Source organism: Pipra filicauda, unplaced genomic scaffold, assembly GCF_003945595.2.
Source record: "Pipra filicauda isolate LSUMZ 115617 unplaced genomic scaffold, ASM394559v2 scaffold183_size1465899_pilon, whole genome shotgun sequence".
Classification (NCBI taxonomy): domain Eukaryota; kingdom Metazoa; phylum Chordata; class Aves; order Passeriformes; family Pipridae; genus Pipra; species Pipra filicauda.
The window spans coordinates 1,029,497-1,046,065 of record NW_024104291.1 but is presented as its reverse complement, the minus strand read 5'-3'; the positions used below and the strand labels follow the sequence as shown (position 1 = coordinate 1,046,065).

The 16,569-nt window shown below is 43.0% G+C and overlaps 1 protein-coding gene across 1 annotated transcript in view; it reads right to left on the bottom strand.

Moving 5' to 3' along the window:
- Positions 1–16,569, bottom strand: part of MYO7A (myosin VIIA) — a 103,047-nt gene that overhangs the window by 63,346 nt on the left and 23,132 nt on the right. The gene's annotated exons all lie outside the window — the stretch shown is intronic.

Here is a 16,569-nt window from a genome sequence, read left to right as displayed (position 1 = left end):
CCTTTCAGTGGATTTTATCTACTGTGAGCATGTCCACTTGAGTCCTGAAGCTCTGCAAAGTTTCAGCATCCATAATCCCAAAGGAAGAATTTAGCTACAAAAAGTTGTGTCCTTTTACATGTTTCAAATGTTTCACCTCTTTCAGTTGAGACCTCTGTGTTTTCATTTTGGAAGACACAGCAAGCATTTAACCCCTATCCACTCACCATGTCACTGGTGATCCTACAGACCTCTGTCAGTCCTGCTGGGCAGGGACTATCTGCTTATCAGCTCTGTGGAGATTAAATTACTCAAATGCAAAAAAAGCTATTAAAGAAGCTGTTTTCCTCAATACAATAGCAAATTCTAAAATAACTCCAAACTAAAGCCCTAAGAAGGACCCACACTGAAACAAAGCAGAATTATTTTCCACCCCTATTCTCAATGTGAAGATGTACTAAAATTGGGAGCAATCTAGTTGCCAGGTGTGTTTGCATTCATGCAGCTGAGCTTAATGTGCGAAGTTGTAGCCCCACTTAACACCACATTCCTGGGGACCAGCTCCACTTGTACCTATTAAGCACAATGCAAAATCTACCTTTTGAAGTCCTGAAAAACTGCTGGGAGAAGGAGAAGGGGAAACCAGGAGGTATCGCTTTGCATGTGCTCTGATATAACCCCTTCCTGAGCATCCACTATCAAGCATTTCTGTGGACAGACTATATTTACAGATTTGGTTTGACCCAAGGCTGCTGAACAACCTTCATCTTCACGCTGGGCAGTGGGAACTGGAGACATCACCATCCAAGTCATCATTCACTAAGACTTCCGAGAGATACTAACCTGTGAGTGCCACCAGGATGTAAGGTTACACTCAGGGACTCACACATGGAGAAACATTACACACTAGGCATCCCCAACCATTTTGTGGTAGACTCCACCCTGGTTTCCAGTAGGATATCAATACAGTCATCCTGCTTACATGGAGCTCAGGATCCAGTCCTTAGTTTGAGTTTTCATTTCGTTGGAGGGTTGTGCTACAGCTCTGTTATATCTTTATCCAGCTCATAAAAATATCATATTCATATCTTTTTCTCATTAGCTGTCTTATCTTCACTTCTCATAACTCAGTTAAAATGGGGGAAAGAAACAACTAATGAATGCACTGTCAGGAGTAGATACATTATAAATCCATTTATATTAATATTTATTTCTTAGCTTCTTTGATCCAACACTTTCAAACATTTCAGAGTGTTCAGCACCGTCATCCTCTCTGCATCACTGGCAAATTCATGCACAGGGCAGGTAACCTGATCAAGGTGTCAGCAAGACAAGAGCCGGGCTGCTCAGTCCCTGCTCATTAGAAAACCTTTCTGACACCTCAGCAGGTCTGTAAAAATTGCTCTTAATCAAGAAAACGTTAATTGTAATGCTGTTTTTTTAGAAAAAAAATCTCTAATATTGAATATCTGTAAAAGCAGTCTGCTTCATATGTTCTGTTACCACACAGCTGAGATAAAAGGCACTCTGCTCTACCCAAGGTAAATTGATACTCTACTACCACTAAGACAACTTCTGTGCTTTGTCTGCCTAATACACAGAGTACCCGTCCCCACAAACTGCTTCGTTCTAAATCCATTAAAGTGCAGTTCTTAATACTGATGAAAAAAGTCTTATGGGATGGGCTAAGCTGGTAAGGTCAGGAAGGTTGGGAGGGGTTTAAAAAATAACATCACTTACTGAGAGTGCCAACCTATTTCCTTTCATGACTTTAATCAATTTGACATAAACCCCATGGAAGTCAGTTATATTCCTTCTGCTGATGCAATCACCTTCAGATCAGCTCCCTAAACAGCAGATATATTGGGGATTTCAGGGCAAATCAGGGTGATTCATGCATTTACCAGCTGGGGCAGACTGGATTGTGAGTTGCATAACCTGTCTCATGCCTCAGTTATTTTTCAATACACATGACAGATTACTGGAGAAGTGAGAATACCGGCAGACCCTTTACAGTATCAACATGGTCCAACTCTTCCTCCTCAGCTCAGCCACTGGGTGCCAGCGCCCTTCCAAATGCTCTGGGGCAGACCCTCACGACCTCACAAGCTATGGCCAGTGACAACCAAATAGCAGCGTAAGAGGAGGATACACCACCACAGACCCACACAATTCACAAAGAGGATCTTTAGGAGGAACTTCCAAATGTGAAGAGAAAGAAGGTTCACTGCTGGGGAGCTACAATGCTTGATGGGGACAAAGGAGAAAGGTGAGAGAAGCTGGTGTAAGCAGTATAAGGATCCCATCAATAGCAAGACAGGTTTCAAAGTAGCCTGAAAGCTCCCAGCCATGCTCAGGGCTCAGGACCCCCTATCTTACCGCTAAAATGGTCGTGGGCTTCAGGACCTGGTTGACATTGCGGAGTAGTGTCCATTTGCCCTGGTCTTTCTCCTGATCTTCCACCACCTCAGGGCATGGCTGCATGAAAACGACTTTCTTCTTCTTCAACATCTCCAAAACTTAGCAGTGGTGTTTGTCCCTCTCTCTGCTTTCTATGTGTATTCCACCATGAATGCCAGAATCCTGTGGCTGGTTTGCTTTAGACCTGCAACATGACTATGCCTGCTGCTTGTGTGAATCACACCCTCTGATCTGATTCACAATATGGCTCTTGGTAAAGATCTTCTCCTAGGAGAAAAATTTCCACACACCAGCCATGGTCTTCCACTGGCCAGCTGACATGCTCACTGTATATGAACAGCACTGCGGGAGTCTCAAAGCAAACTGAACAACTTTGCTTCTCTTCACTTAAATTCTTCCAGTCTCTCCAGTAAGGACTGATACTTGGTCAAGGACCTGAAGGACACTGCAACAACCCATTCTGGAAAAATGACTGCAGGATTAACAGGAAACTTCTTCCTTTCCCCGTGACTTGTCTCTGTTACCTTCCTTTCCTAGTGAAATAACCGTCTGCCAGCTTGAGGACTTTCAGCACAGAACACACCGGGATACTTATTAATCCACAAATGCAGTCAGTCTCCATGCAACACATGGCATTTAATTAACCTAATACCTTTACATACCAAATTAACCAAAGCACAGCGGGAACTCAAAACCAGAGGCCATCTGCATTTTCTTTAAACTGATCGCCTTGAGTAGATCCATAGCAACTGAATTTTAAATAATTCAGTGGAAGGTGTTCGGCACAGCACAGCCTCTGTGCCTATAGGTGAGAGATGTGGATGAGAACGGGCTGAACACAAGGATCATAAGTATAATGAGTTCACACTGACTCTACACCAGGCTGCTCCACAGACCCACTTCTGCAATCTCTCCTTCTTTATAGGGTGACTGTTCTAGTAAGGGCTAATCAGGACTGCTGGCCCAACCAGAACAGCACAAAGCATTTTACAGTCACCACAGATTTTCTTTTTTCTTGTCCTATCTTAGATAAAATTGAGATTTCTCATTTTTATCTAGGAAAGGCTTTTCTGCTCATTTAGAGAATTTCAGACCACTATAGCTGGGCCCTGATTTCTTCCATAAAAATTTTGAATCTAAATTGTTGTCATTTATACAGACCAGAGCAATGCATGACTAGATAACGGTTCAGCTGCTAAGACATTCTCATTTATCAGTGTTTTAATGCAAAATTATACTGATGACTTGACGACATGGGGTTTTGAATCCATTTGTCCAGGAAGAAGAGGACACAGGGACAGGGTTTATTGGTGGACCTGGCAGTGTTAGGTTAATGGTTGGGTTCAGTGGTCTTAGATGTCTTTTTTAACCTTAATGATTGGATGTGGATTCCATATGGAATTCTGTGATTCCATACAATTGTAGGAAAGCTTTCTAGATGAAGAAAGGCTTCATAGGTCCCCTTGATGGGACACAATCACCAAGGACAACAGTAGATGATGGGTACATCAAACTCATACTGAGCTACTTCTGCTCATTCATGAACAGCAGTGACGACAGTGAGGAAATCCTTGCCCAAAGGGCAGGTGACGTTGTAGGTTTAAGCTGTATGACAAAGCCCTGAAACAAAAAGGTTATCATTCTTGTAGCTGTGCAGGTGAAGTAAGGAAGAGACACGGTCTCACGGATAAGAAGCCAGGCAAGAGATTATCAAGATGGGTGCCTACCAAAGGAGCAAGAAAAATGTACATGAGATGTGATAGTAATGCAGGGAGAAGGAGACATAGAGTGAATGGAGCATGGGAGATGTCTACCTCCAGCATGACCTGAAGATACAGTGCTGTAAATGACTGCAGTTTTGCTCCCCTAGAAAGTAGAAGATAGTTGTCAAATCAAAGCTAAAAAACAATGGGAGGATGCATGTGGAAGGAAGGATTGAACAAATACATATAAAGGGACCTGTAGGATGAGCTCTTTGGATTTGAGTGGGGTCCTATGGATGCTCTTTGCTTACCAGCACACACCTCCTCACTGCTGTGCCATGGAAATTGGAACACCGTGGGAGCAGCAGATCTGAGAGAGAGCAGCTGGAGTATTTATCTCACCTTGCACTGGAGCAGACAATACGATCATTGCTCAGCTACACCTTATACCATATTTCTGAGACTGTGTATCCCTGTATGCTGCCAAAGAGTAAGCTAAGGAACAGAGGCCTGGAATGTTTTACTCTAGGTTATCCTCGGAATAGGACCCAAAGAAGTGAGATGGGAGCCTGGAGGGCTGAATCTAGCCTCTGCAGTGCGCTTATTTTTTACCTGACACTGGGGCTGCTGAAGATCTGTAATTTCACGCATTTCCACTACATATTTTGTGCATTGCTCCTCTGCTAGCAGGAGATTTTCTGGGAACTCTTAGACAGAATCACATGTGTCAGCCAGAGACAGATAGCATTTGCAGTGAGGTCTGCCTGAATAGCCTGAGTGTGCTGCCTCCTGGAAACGGTAAACCTCATTCCTTGGAACCGATGACCCAGCTTGGAAAACAGCCTCTCTTCTCTATACATCAAGGGGCAGAGCAACAGCATTAAGCTTCCTATCAGCCTGCTTTTTCTGAGGGAACGTGCTATGCCTTATGTGGGAAACAAATAAACACACTTAGTACAATAAGGGGAGGGACACGGTGGAGGAAAATAAACCTTTAGCTGGCTGGCAGCCCATCAGCAATGCCATCCGGTTTAGATTACAGCTCCCTGGGGTAACATTAGACTCTTCACTGCAGAGATAGAAATATGAGCCAGAAGAGCCATGCTGGACCCTGCTCTGATGATTTACTCACCTCTGCAGCAGCAGTCACAGCTGAGATCAAGGTCCTGCTGTGACACACCTTGTGCACATGCATAGTACCGGGGGTAAATGTTTATCCTAAGGAACTGAGGTGACACAGGCAATAGGTTTATGCTGCTGCTGAGATCTGAGCTCCCATTAAATGCTATCACAGTGGCATGGACCTCACTGCTGGAGAAAGAAGGGAGATTCCACCTGCAGGAAGCACCCTCACAGCAGGTGAACCACCTAATTTAATGAAAGCTTGCTTTTATTTACCCCAGTCTGTTTTTCAGTCCCAAAGAAAATACATTAGATACTGCCAGGGCTGAAGAAGTGTTCTTGAACCAGTTATTTTGCAGCTAGCACCAGAGACTAGGTTATTCAGTGAAACAGGTCAGGTGGGACTCAACTTGACCAGTGCCTGTGTTCACCTCTGAGCTAGACATGCAGACCTTTGCTAGATGATCATCCCTTTTAAATATCCTATCCTATCCTATCCTACATTCAAGGGAAAAAAAGAGACACCACTGCATAAAGAAGGTAATCAAACTAGGTCAGATGATGCTAACCTAAAGGAGTGTGTGAAGAGGACAGTTTGGAGGTACAAAACCGCAGCACGTGTGTCCAAAGCTAGCTAAGGTGGCTCCTACCCTTTGCATGGATGCTGAAAGACTCTAAGGGCTGATACTCAGGTAAATTGCTGAAGGATATGGAAAAATTAGTGGTTAGCAAAAGCTGCCTGTGGACTCAGGCCAGCAGTGCTCCACCTATTACTCCCTGCAGTGCTAAACTTACTTTTCTAAAATAAGAAGGATGGTACCCTGCAGAATGGTCGTTGATGCACTGTGTGTGCTAAATATTATCTGTGGGCCATATCTCTGATAAGTGATGTAAAATAACCTAACCTGTTCAGGCATTTTTGGTTTTTGTTTTTTTTTTTTTCTTATAGAAACAAGTACAATCACATGTCCAGGTCTCCAGAGCTTAGTCCTTTACTCCCTTACTGCTCGTTTTTGAAGCAGAAGATCCTTAGTGCACACAGACACCAGTGCAAACACAGGCATTCCCCCAGCTCCAAGATTCAACGTGATTTGGAGAGCAGACTGCAGCTTATTATGCCAGTTCAGACTTTCAACGGCTACCTGAATCCTTCAGGCAGTAGAATGTCTGTGCTCTACTAAAAACACATATCATCACCTCTAGGTATCACCTTTCTGATTCAGTTCAGCTCTCAATTACATGGGTGTACCCTACTCAGTTTAATGGAGCTTCTCCTGGATTCACATCTGCACAACTCAAGGGAGAATCAGGACTGCTCATCTCTATTGTTTGCACACATCTTTGGTTGTGCATTTGACACCATCATCACGAAAAGGTGAAAAAGGAAGAAAAAGCTTGAATCTCTACTTAATAACAAATAATAACATAGAGGAGAAGCACACATGCTGGTAGATGGTAACCCTAATAATTTTTCTGTTCTATAAATAAATAAGATTCTTTTCATAATTTCTTGTAGCACATCAGGCAGCAGCTGTCAGCCATGGTAACATACTACACACAAAAGCTTCCTGAAGCAAAGGAAGAGATGCAAGAGGAGTTGTTAAATAATTCAATGCACCGCTCACTCACCCTGTAACTTCGATACTGCTAGTAGGGAAAAAAATCTCCCACAAACGTGGCACATGCCCCAACATTTTCTCATTTAGTGCTGAGGGATAGTCAAAGACTCTGGGAGCAAAAATGATGGATTTAATCAGATTTACAGGGGCACAATCCAGTGGTGTAACAAGGCTCAGCTCCCAGTGATGCCTGACCTCTTCCCTGGCTTTTGGCAAGGAGCCTGTTGTTGACTGTTTGGGACCTCTTGGCTCAGGAGTGGATTTTAAGCATGCAGACAAACATGGAAATAGAAGATTTAATCTGTGACTCCTATGGCATTACTGTCAAGGGTGGAGAATCCAGTAATCTGTTGATGCTACAAGCAGATTAGGCTGTCTCTGGGTGTCACCCACCCAAATGCCGTGCCAGAGCCCTGCATATCAGGTCTCACACAAAAAACTGATGGACACTGCTTGAGATGTGATTGAAAAATCTTCTAAAATGCAGAAGTGGAACAGGAAATGAAGACTGAGCCTTTTAGCCCTGTGGCTGGGTCCTGTCCTAAATGCAGAGGGAAGAAATCCAAAGGAAGATAATAGAGCATTCATAAGAAGTACAAATCTGAAAAACCAGATTGAGGGAAAATAAAGCCAGGAGGAATCAGACGGTGAGCGCTTTAGGATGGGAACACGTAATTCTGTACTGTTAGATCAAGATATATTCCTTCAGGCCCTAGGAGTAGAGAGGTTGCCCTGGTACCACACAGGGAGCTTGCAGATCTGCTCTAAATCTGCCAGCAACAGTCACCCCTTCTCCCTAGACAAACAAGGATTCAGCTAAAGGCTCCCTAGTTTGCAACGGCAGGCACGATGGAAACCCCTTGCCCTTACACACCCAGAATTAAAGATTTTGGACATTTTCCTATAAATGAACGTTGCTCTGTATTGCAAGCTTTAGGAAGAGAGGACCAAGGGAACGCCATCTCCTTCTCTAAGCATTGTTTGGGAGGGATGCTGACTCCAACAGGTCTCTGTGGTTGGACAATACAGCTCAGCTGCCTGTTCCCATCCCTTTGATGATACCAAATTCTGTTGTGTACCTTAAGGACAGCATGTTATCTAGAGGGACCTGGACGAGCTCAAGGAGTGGGCTCAAGGAAACCTCATGAGGTTCAACAGGGCCAAGTGCAAGGTCCTGCACCTGGGTCAGGGTAAGCCCCAGTGCCCATATATGCTGGGGGATAAAGGGATTGAAAGCAACTCTGAGGATAAGGACATAGTGGATGAAAAACTGGACATGAGTGGGTGATGTGCACTGGCAGCCCAGAAAGTCAACTGCACCCCGGGCTGCATCACCAGCAGTGTGGTCAGCAGGCTGAGGGAGAGGATTCTGCCCCCCCATGTCCTCTCTGGTGAGACCCCATCTACTCTGGGGCTCCCAGCATAAGAAGGACCTGTAGGAGTGAACCCAGAGGAGGCCACGAAGATGCTCAGAGCACTTGAGCACCTCTACTGTGAAGACAGGCTGAGAGAGTTGGGGTTGTTCAGCCTGGAGAAGAAAAGGTCCTCGGAAGACCTTAGAGCCCCTTCCAGTACCTAAAGAGGATCCAAGGGAGAGCTGGAAAGGGACTTTCCAGTGACAGGACAAGGGGAACACCTTCAAGAGGAAGTAGGGTTGATTTAGGTTACAAGAAAGCTGGGGACAAACTTTTTTTGCAGGAAAAAGGGATGCTGGTTATAAACTAAAAGAGTTTTAGATTAGATATTAGGAAGAAGTTTTTTTATGATGAGGGTGATGAAACACTGGCACAGGTTGCCCAGAGAGATAGTAGATGCTTCATCCCTGGAAACACTCAAGATCAGGTTCTGAGCAACCTGATCCAGTTGAAGATGTCCCTGCTCATTGCAGGGGGATTGGACCTGATGGTCTTTAAAGGATCTGTGATTTAAAGGATCTTTGATTTGATCCTCCGGTGAACTAGCTCAGGGAATTAACACAGCAGCAACATTTTCACATGTTTCTGCAAAGTGTTTTACTGGCTTAGTCCCTCAACTGGCTCACAATGTAAACAGCAAAGACCCAGTGCTGGAGCAGGGAGAGCAGCAAGAGCAGTAAGATAGGTTGTCCTCAGGACAACTGGTCTCCAGAGCTGGTAGACAGAGACAGGAACACAGCGGTGTTGGATCAAGGGTTGGACTTGATGATCTCAGAGGTCTTTTCCAACTCAGCTTATTGTATGATTCTATGATTCTATGAACACAGAGCTGGCAGCATGCCCAGGGGAGTGAAGTTGCTGCCTGCACAGGTATCTGCTGTGGCATCACTGAGTGGAGCTGATGGAGGCTCTGCCTCACTTACGGATGAGCTTTATTCCCTGGGTGAAGGCAAAGAACTGTTTGACTTCATTCATGAAAGCAGAATCCCAGCTGATGAGCACGAGAGCTACAGAACTAGGTAACAGATGGAGGCAAATAGGTACATCTACCCAATATTTTTCTGCCTCTGATCACAATGGTTCACAGAAAGGACACAGTTTGAATTACACTGTACAGTACTGATGAAGGGGAAAAATGGAAAAAAAAAAGATGATACACAGAAATGTAAATTGGAAGGGATGTTTGTCATCCTGGCTCATGCAGGCTGTTGAAAGAAGACTAACAACCACCACAAGAATTCAACTGTTTTAGTTGATTTTATTCCTTGGGAAACAAAGCGCATTTTTCCACTATCTGTGATAAAAGCATCTTTTATTTTTTGCGTGCAACCTGTCAAATTCTCTTTCAGAGTTCAGCTTCATCTTCCGTGCTCTGGAAAGATGCTTGCTACTTAATTTCTTTACTTCTGGTTCTTCTTCCTTCCTCCCTGACTTTTTACATACTCACTGAGACCTAGTCTGCAATTAGTTCCTGTGTACTAAATAGAGGTGGGACTATTGCAATCTACACAGCTATTCCTGCATAAACAGAGATGTAGACTTAGTGCAAAGAAGTGCTTAATCCTAGTACAAATATATTATTTTCCCATATAGTAGTAGTCTATACTCATATAAATGCAATTTTCCCAGCAGAAACATGTCTGTGCTAAGGGTCTGCATTAGCCAAAGTCACACTGACATGTCTAGACAAGTCCCACTACTTAAATAGCATGTCTCATCTTCGGAAATATTGAATGAAAGGGGAGTAATGCTGTTTTTCCCACTGCCACATCAGATTGGAGCAGATCTGCCCTTTTTACATACTACCTTTGTGTATACACTGAGGGTTATGTGGGTTACTGAGGAGAGTGAGGGAGTCTGGAGGAAGGTCAGTTTGCAGCTCAGTCAATAGCATCTTGAGGGCGTTTGTGATATGACTGCTGAAGGGAGAAGTGGACTTCTCCAGAGGTGTGTTTGAAAAGCCATCCCCTGAGAGGAATGGATGGCAGGAGAAAGCATAATTGAAAATAAACAAATCATACTGGCTATGCTCGTGATGCAATTCAAAACATGTTAGTATTGGTTTCTCTTCCTTAGGTACCAGCCACAAGGATGCAGAGATGCTGCAATGCAAGTAGCATCCCTCTGAAAGAAGAAAAGATACTCCAAGATGTAAAAAAACTTGGATTTGGGATTGTTCAGTCTTTCAGTATCTAAAGGGGCTACAAGAGAGCTGGAAAGGGACTTTTGGCAAGGGAATGTAGGGATAGAACAAAGGGGAATGGCTTTAAACCAACAGAGGGCAGGTTTAGATTAGGTATTAGGCAGAAATTCTTGACTGTGAGGATGGTGAGGAACTAGAACAGGTTGCCCAGAAAAGCTGTGGCTGCCCCATCCCCAGAATTGCTCACAGCCAGGTTGGATGGGGCTTTGGGCAACCTGAGGTAGTGGAAGCTGTCCCTGCCCATGGCAGGGGGGTTGGAATGACGTAATCTTTATGGTCCCCTTCCAACACGAACCATTCTATGATATTATGATTCTGTGAAAAAAAATTGAAGAAAACTAAATACATGGATGTTTTTTCATCATGAAATGAATAACAAAAAGAATCATACTAGTATTTATTAAAACCCAGAAAAATAATCTATATTTCATTGCTTGCTTCATGGTTTTGAAGATTCCAAAGCTGGATCCATACAAGACCACCTTGAAATGGAAACTCATATCAGGTTGCTAATTGCAACCATTTGCCTGGATTCTTCAAGCCCCTCTGCCTTGGGAAAACTTTGGAAAACTTCCCAAATTGCTGGTGGTGGGTCCCTCCGAGGGAGGAGGTAGACCAGCTGCAGAGCTGCGCAGCACAATACCAGCCCCATCTGCTGTAACTCTCTGGAATTACCAAATGCACCAAGAGATTTGTTTCCAATGATTTTGCCATGGGTTTTAAGTAAACTTTGATGCTAATAGTATGTGAAATTCCAGAAGGCTTTGGAATAACATAGGGACAACAGATGACAACCACGTTAATTAAGGACCTGAAGGAACCAGGCAGCAAGTCCAGCTAGACAAATCCTAACCTAGAGGTTGCAGACGGAGGTAGAGTTTTTAGGTTGGCACAAGATGACAGAGATTGGGACAACCATCACTGTTCAAATCACAGTTGCAGTTGGCAGACGTAGCCAAGACAGTTGACTTGTTGGATCAGGACACATACAGATGTGCACTGTGGATTCCTTCAAACCTGGGACAGCTTTACAGTTAATGGTTTCCAGCTTGCTGGGCATATATTGAAGAGACCCAGCTTTTAGAAAGTGATCATGAACCAGATCCTGAACATCAGTCCTTTTTACACACACAAACCCAGACACCTGCTTCAAGATCCAAGTCCCACCAAGTAATCAACAGCCATTGCAAACAAAGCAAAAGTCACAGATCAGAAAATGAATTTGGACCTATTTCTTACATGAAATGATCAAGGAATTGTGGCTGGTAAGATTGCCAGTGGGATAAGGCTTTCATGTGGATGTCCTGAACTCTAGTAGCCAGAAGAATAAAAACGAGAAATAAGAGAAATACTCTCTGCATGATTTTGGCACAGCAAATAATTCCTGTATTATTGGTACTTTTTATATTCTTCATGGATATTTTATTACATGGACAGTCCATTCTGCATACACTGCACAAGAGGAATATGGCCTCCAAAGGGGTTTGGTCACACATTTTACCCAGTTTGAGAAGGGTTGCATTACAAATACAACCACAATTTTGGAGCCAACATTTTGGTTTTGTTGGGGGGGTTTTCAGGGTGCCTAGCATGGCAGAGATGCTTGTTCAGCAGCAGACAGCTAACTGGTGCTCATGTGGAAACCCAAATCATGTTAAAGAGAAATAAATTCACGTGAAGAATACTCATCAATTTTATATAGTTGTTTTGAGAAACTCAATAATTGCCCTATAGCCTTAATTTTGAGACTGCAAGAGTATTATCATATAGATATATTAATTAAGCCTATGTTTCTGTAAGGAATAGGCTGACAGTATAAACATGGAAATACAGTTAATGCCTCCATTGCATTTTGCTGGATGCAAATGTTGCTTAATTTCAAGCATCCACCTAATGGGAAAGGCTGCCTGTCTGTCTCGCACTGAATCTAGCAATTTTATGGGGTTAGGGGGCAGTAAAACGCCCTCACAAAGTGATTTGCAGATCATGAAAATGCAGTGTGTGACCTTAAGAGTCATTTGCCAGCAATGGTGCTGGCAATAAAACGCCTGGCTGGGTGGTAGGAGATGCACATAAACTGCTCACATTGCCTTTGCACTGTCTGCACAAAAGGCTTCTGAGTCATGGCAGGTAAATCACTGTCCCAGATAGTGTTTTTCCTAATCTCAAAAACAAGCAGCACTTGGTTCTTTCTTCTTTAGCATGCAAAATAAGCCAACGCCTTTTTCTCCTGAGTTCCGCTAAAGTGGTTCTGGGCAAAGGATGGAGGACACCTGCTTCTAACTTGAAGAGTTGTAAGGGAGCAATACTATCAGGATGCAAGTGGAATTGCCTCAGGCAGTACATGAAAATGGGTGTGCAAGGTTAAGACACACCACAGAACCATCTACGGTACCATCCTGTTGTCACCAGTGGCCCACGTGGATGGCTAGTACGGGACGAGGTTGCAGAGATACTTCTTTAAAATACTCTTCCAGTCCAAAAATAAGGGGATATCAACCAAAGTCAGTGGGGACTAGGTCCAGCAAAAAGCCATGGAGGTAGATAGGACATCTAGAGAAGTAAGGAAGCAGGACAGGTGCTTGGAAGGGAGATTCATTAGGGATTACTAACTAAATCACTTCAGGCTTGGGAAATGACCAGGCTGAAAATTCATAAGTGGAGGCCAGGAAATTAGCTGAAGGATAGGAACATATTTTGAGGAAATAACACTGTATGCTTACTCATCCCTTGGTGTTCACCAACAGTCATTTTGGATACAGAATGCCAGGTGGGACAGACCTGCATCTGAACAAATCTGGACATTCAATATATATTCCCAACCTCAGCCCACTCTAACTCCATTCAGAATTTTATAATAGTTTCTGTTCAGGAACAGAAGTCCTCATAACTTACAGCTGGTGACGTTTTCTCTATTCACAAAAAATTGCCTAAAGGAGGATGAAATCCTTGTAAAGTTCTAGGATTGACCTTTGCCAAGCACAAGAAAGCAGATGACTTTCCTCTGCCAATGCCACCTCCCTTGTGAAGAGAGAAGCCAGGGCTGAATTGTGAAGGAGAGGAGGACTGATCCACCGTATCACCTTCTCGTGTTTGTAAAACTCAGATCCATGTGGATGAGGCCAACCAGGAAAAGGCAATTCCCTTACATTGCAACACTGATGCACAATCCTTGCATGAGCTGGTCAGTGCTGCTGACCACTAGAGTAATATCTGCAAATATACCCAGCAGTGGCAAAATGGAAATGCTAAAGTGGCACCATACAAATTTCCAAGTCCCAGTTCACAGTTACTCATCTCACTTCCCCATTGTTAAAAGCCCCAATAGAAGTATCTAAAGTTGCGGCTGGCTCAATGGTATATCTCAGGTTAATTCACTCCCAGTACTGAATTTTCTTTACTCTCTAAGACATTTTTAGTTTTTTTTTTTTTTTTTTTTTTTTTTTTTTTTTTTTTTTTTTTTTTTTTTTTTTTTTTTTTTTTTTTTTTTTGTTTTTTGGTTTTTTTTGTTTTGTTTTGTTTTTTTTTTCAGAACAGTCTCCTTATGTGTATTCAAGCAAACATCTAAATCCTCCTCCTGTTTTGGTTACATTTAGAAACCAATTAAAAATGGATTTACTCTTCTAAAGTTATTACTGTAAATTTTCCTTAGAGAATGCCATTTCACCAAGACCTGAAATGCAACAGGAAAAACATATTAACATACCTTTTTATGAAAACACTTTAGTTTGGCTAAAGGCTGACATGGAAAGTATCGTTTTGATGTCCTTATTGGAAGTCTCCAATATTCAGCTTTTAATTCCAATGAAACGATTTTATTTATTGACCAGGCAATGACATCTCAATAGATATTCTCTATACCCCCAGCTCAACTTTCTCCTGAGAAAGAAACGCCATTTTTCAATTTGTGCTACTGAAAAGGTCTGTTATTGCTTTTCTTCCCCTGGGCTCCAGGAGCTGTGCTCAGCTTCTTGAACCTGACTGCAGAAAGCCAGAGCTAAGTGTGTTTCTTTAGGAAAATTGCTGTCAAATCTATACTGTGCTAGCAAATGATGCTGTACCTTGAAAAGGGAATGAATTTTATGCCATAAAAGCCAAATCTTTCACTAGTATACATCAGGGTCATTCCACAGAAGTGTCTGTAACTCAAAAATCCATGAAATGTTGAGGGTTCTCTTTTCAACGCCTTGCTGTTGAATGTTTTCCAGTTTTGCAAGAGGTATTTGATGAAGACAAAGGTCACCTTGAACAGGGAGAGCTGTCTGCCTGCAGCACAACCATTTGTACAAGGAGCAAATGACAAGCTTGGTCCCACGCTCCATTGAGAATGTCATATCACAAACATTCCTTACAGTTGCCATGCTGGCTTAAATGTCTACCTTTTACCCAAATCCCTCCAACTGTCAGTCCCTATATCCCATCTGAGAACTGACCCGAGTAAAAATAACAGGAAAAAAAAAATAAACTATGTTCAAGTTTTTTTTAACGTACATGTGAACCATCTGATTTTGGTAAAATTATTGACAAGGTGGTCCAGCTAATAGCTGTATCACTCAGCTGGGATGAGTGGAGGGCAGTTAGAAGCAGGTGGGTATGTGGGCGTGGGTATGTGGGCATGGGTATGGGATGGGACAGGAGCTCCTTTGCTCTGCTCTTTTTGCACAGCTGGGGTGAAGATGCTTCCTCCCGTTAAGAATAGTAATCAGAGGCTCAATGGCTGGAATGAGGGCCAAGGGAAATCAACCCTTGTGTTGATCCCTAGCAGCAGGATAAGTTATGAGGTGGGTGGAAATGAAAAATTTCTAATTTACCTCCCCAAACATCTCTCCTGCAAAAGGGGTTTCTAGATGGGCCAACAGTCCCCAGCTCTACCGGCTGTAAGATTCATTACAAGCTTTCTTTTTACAGAAAGCGAGACTTCTTCAGAGTCAGCTTACAGAATCACAGAACAACAGAGTCATCATTTAGGTTGGAAAGGTCCCCTAGGATCATCAAGTCCTACCATTAACCTAACATTCTAAACTATGTCCCAAAGTGCCACATCTACATGTCTTTTAAATACCTCCAGGGATGATGACTCCACCACTGCTCTGGACAGCCTATTCCAATGCCTGACCATCCTTTTGGTGAAGAAATTTTTCCTAATATCCAATCCAAACTCCATGATGAGTTGGAGGGTTTAGGAGAGAGAGACAGTTTGAGAAGCTGAATTTCTCTCTTCTTGCTCCAGATGTCAGGTCTCAAGCAAGCTAAGTGCACCTTTAAGGGCTCTGACAGACAAAGAAGTTACCATCAAGCAGGACAAGATAGATAACATGTGAGCTGCTCTGCAAGAGCTGTCCCTGGAGATGTAGGTTTTCCCTGGGGAAACATATGGTCCCAAGACTAAGTCAAGGTAAATTTTGTTATTGAGTCCTTTGAAGTTTCCTATATCCTCAAATAAACATCCAATTGGCTGGGTATTTTGTTACTGCCTCCTTAAATAGCAAAACTAAACTCAGCCACACATATAACAACTCTCATGCAAAGCCTTCTCTGTCTTGCATTCAAAAAGATTAAGGTTTCAGTGCATACACTTCAGAGAAGATGGATCCTGGAGGCTTGTCTGAGGTATCAAGAAGCAGGAACAAATGCATTTTAGACAGGCTCTCCAAGAGGGTATTTCCACACCCCAGCTGAGATTGCTCACTCTACCTTTATTTGACATCACATAATTTATACTCCACAGCCATAGCACTGTAAGAAAATCTCCCTAGCCTGCAGCTTCGTTTTCTGCACACAGCAACTCCAGCACTTTAATTGTCCCATAAATGTGATGGAAAGGATTTGATGTAAAGAGCTGTTAAAATGCCAAATGTCTTGAGCACTGCAACTACTGAATGGCTCCCAACGATTCATGTTTCAATCTATATGCAAATGTGCCCTTTGGTTGGCTTGTGCTGGACTTTTCATTGCTGCATTACAGCTATCCAGGGAAGCCTCAGACTCATAGATCAGAGAGATACGAGGCATAAATGGGAGAAGACTTAAATTATTCAGTGTTTATGAGAAAGAGAATTCAAACAGTGGAGTTACATTTTGCTTTTTATAATAATATGATTACAGAT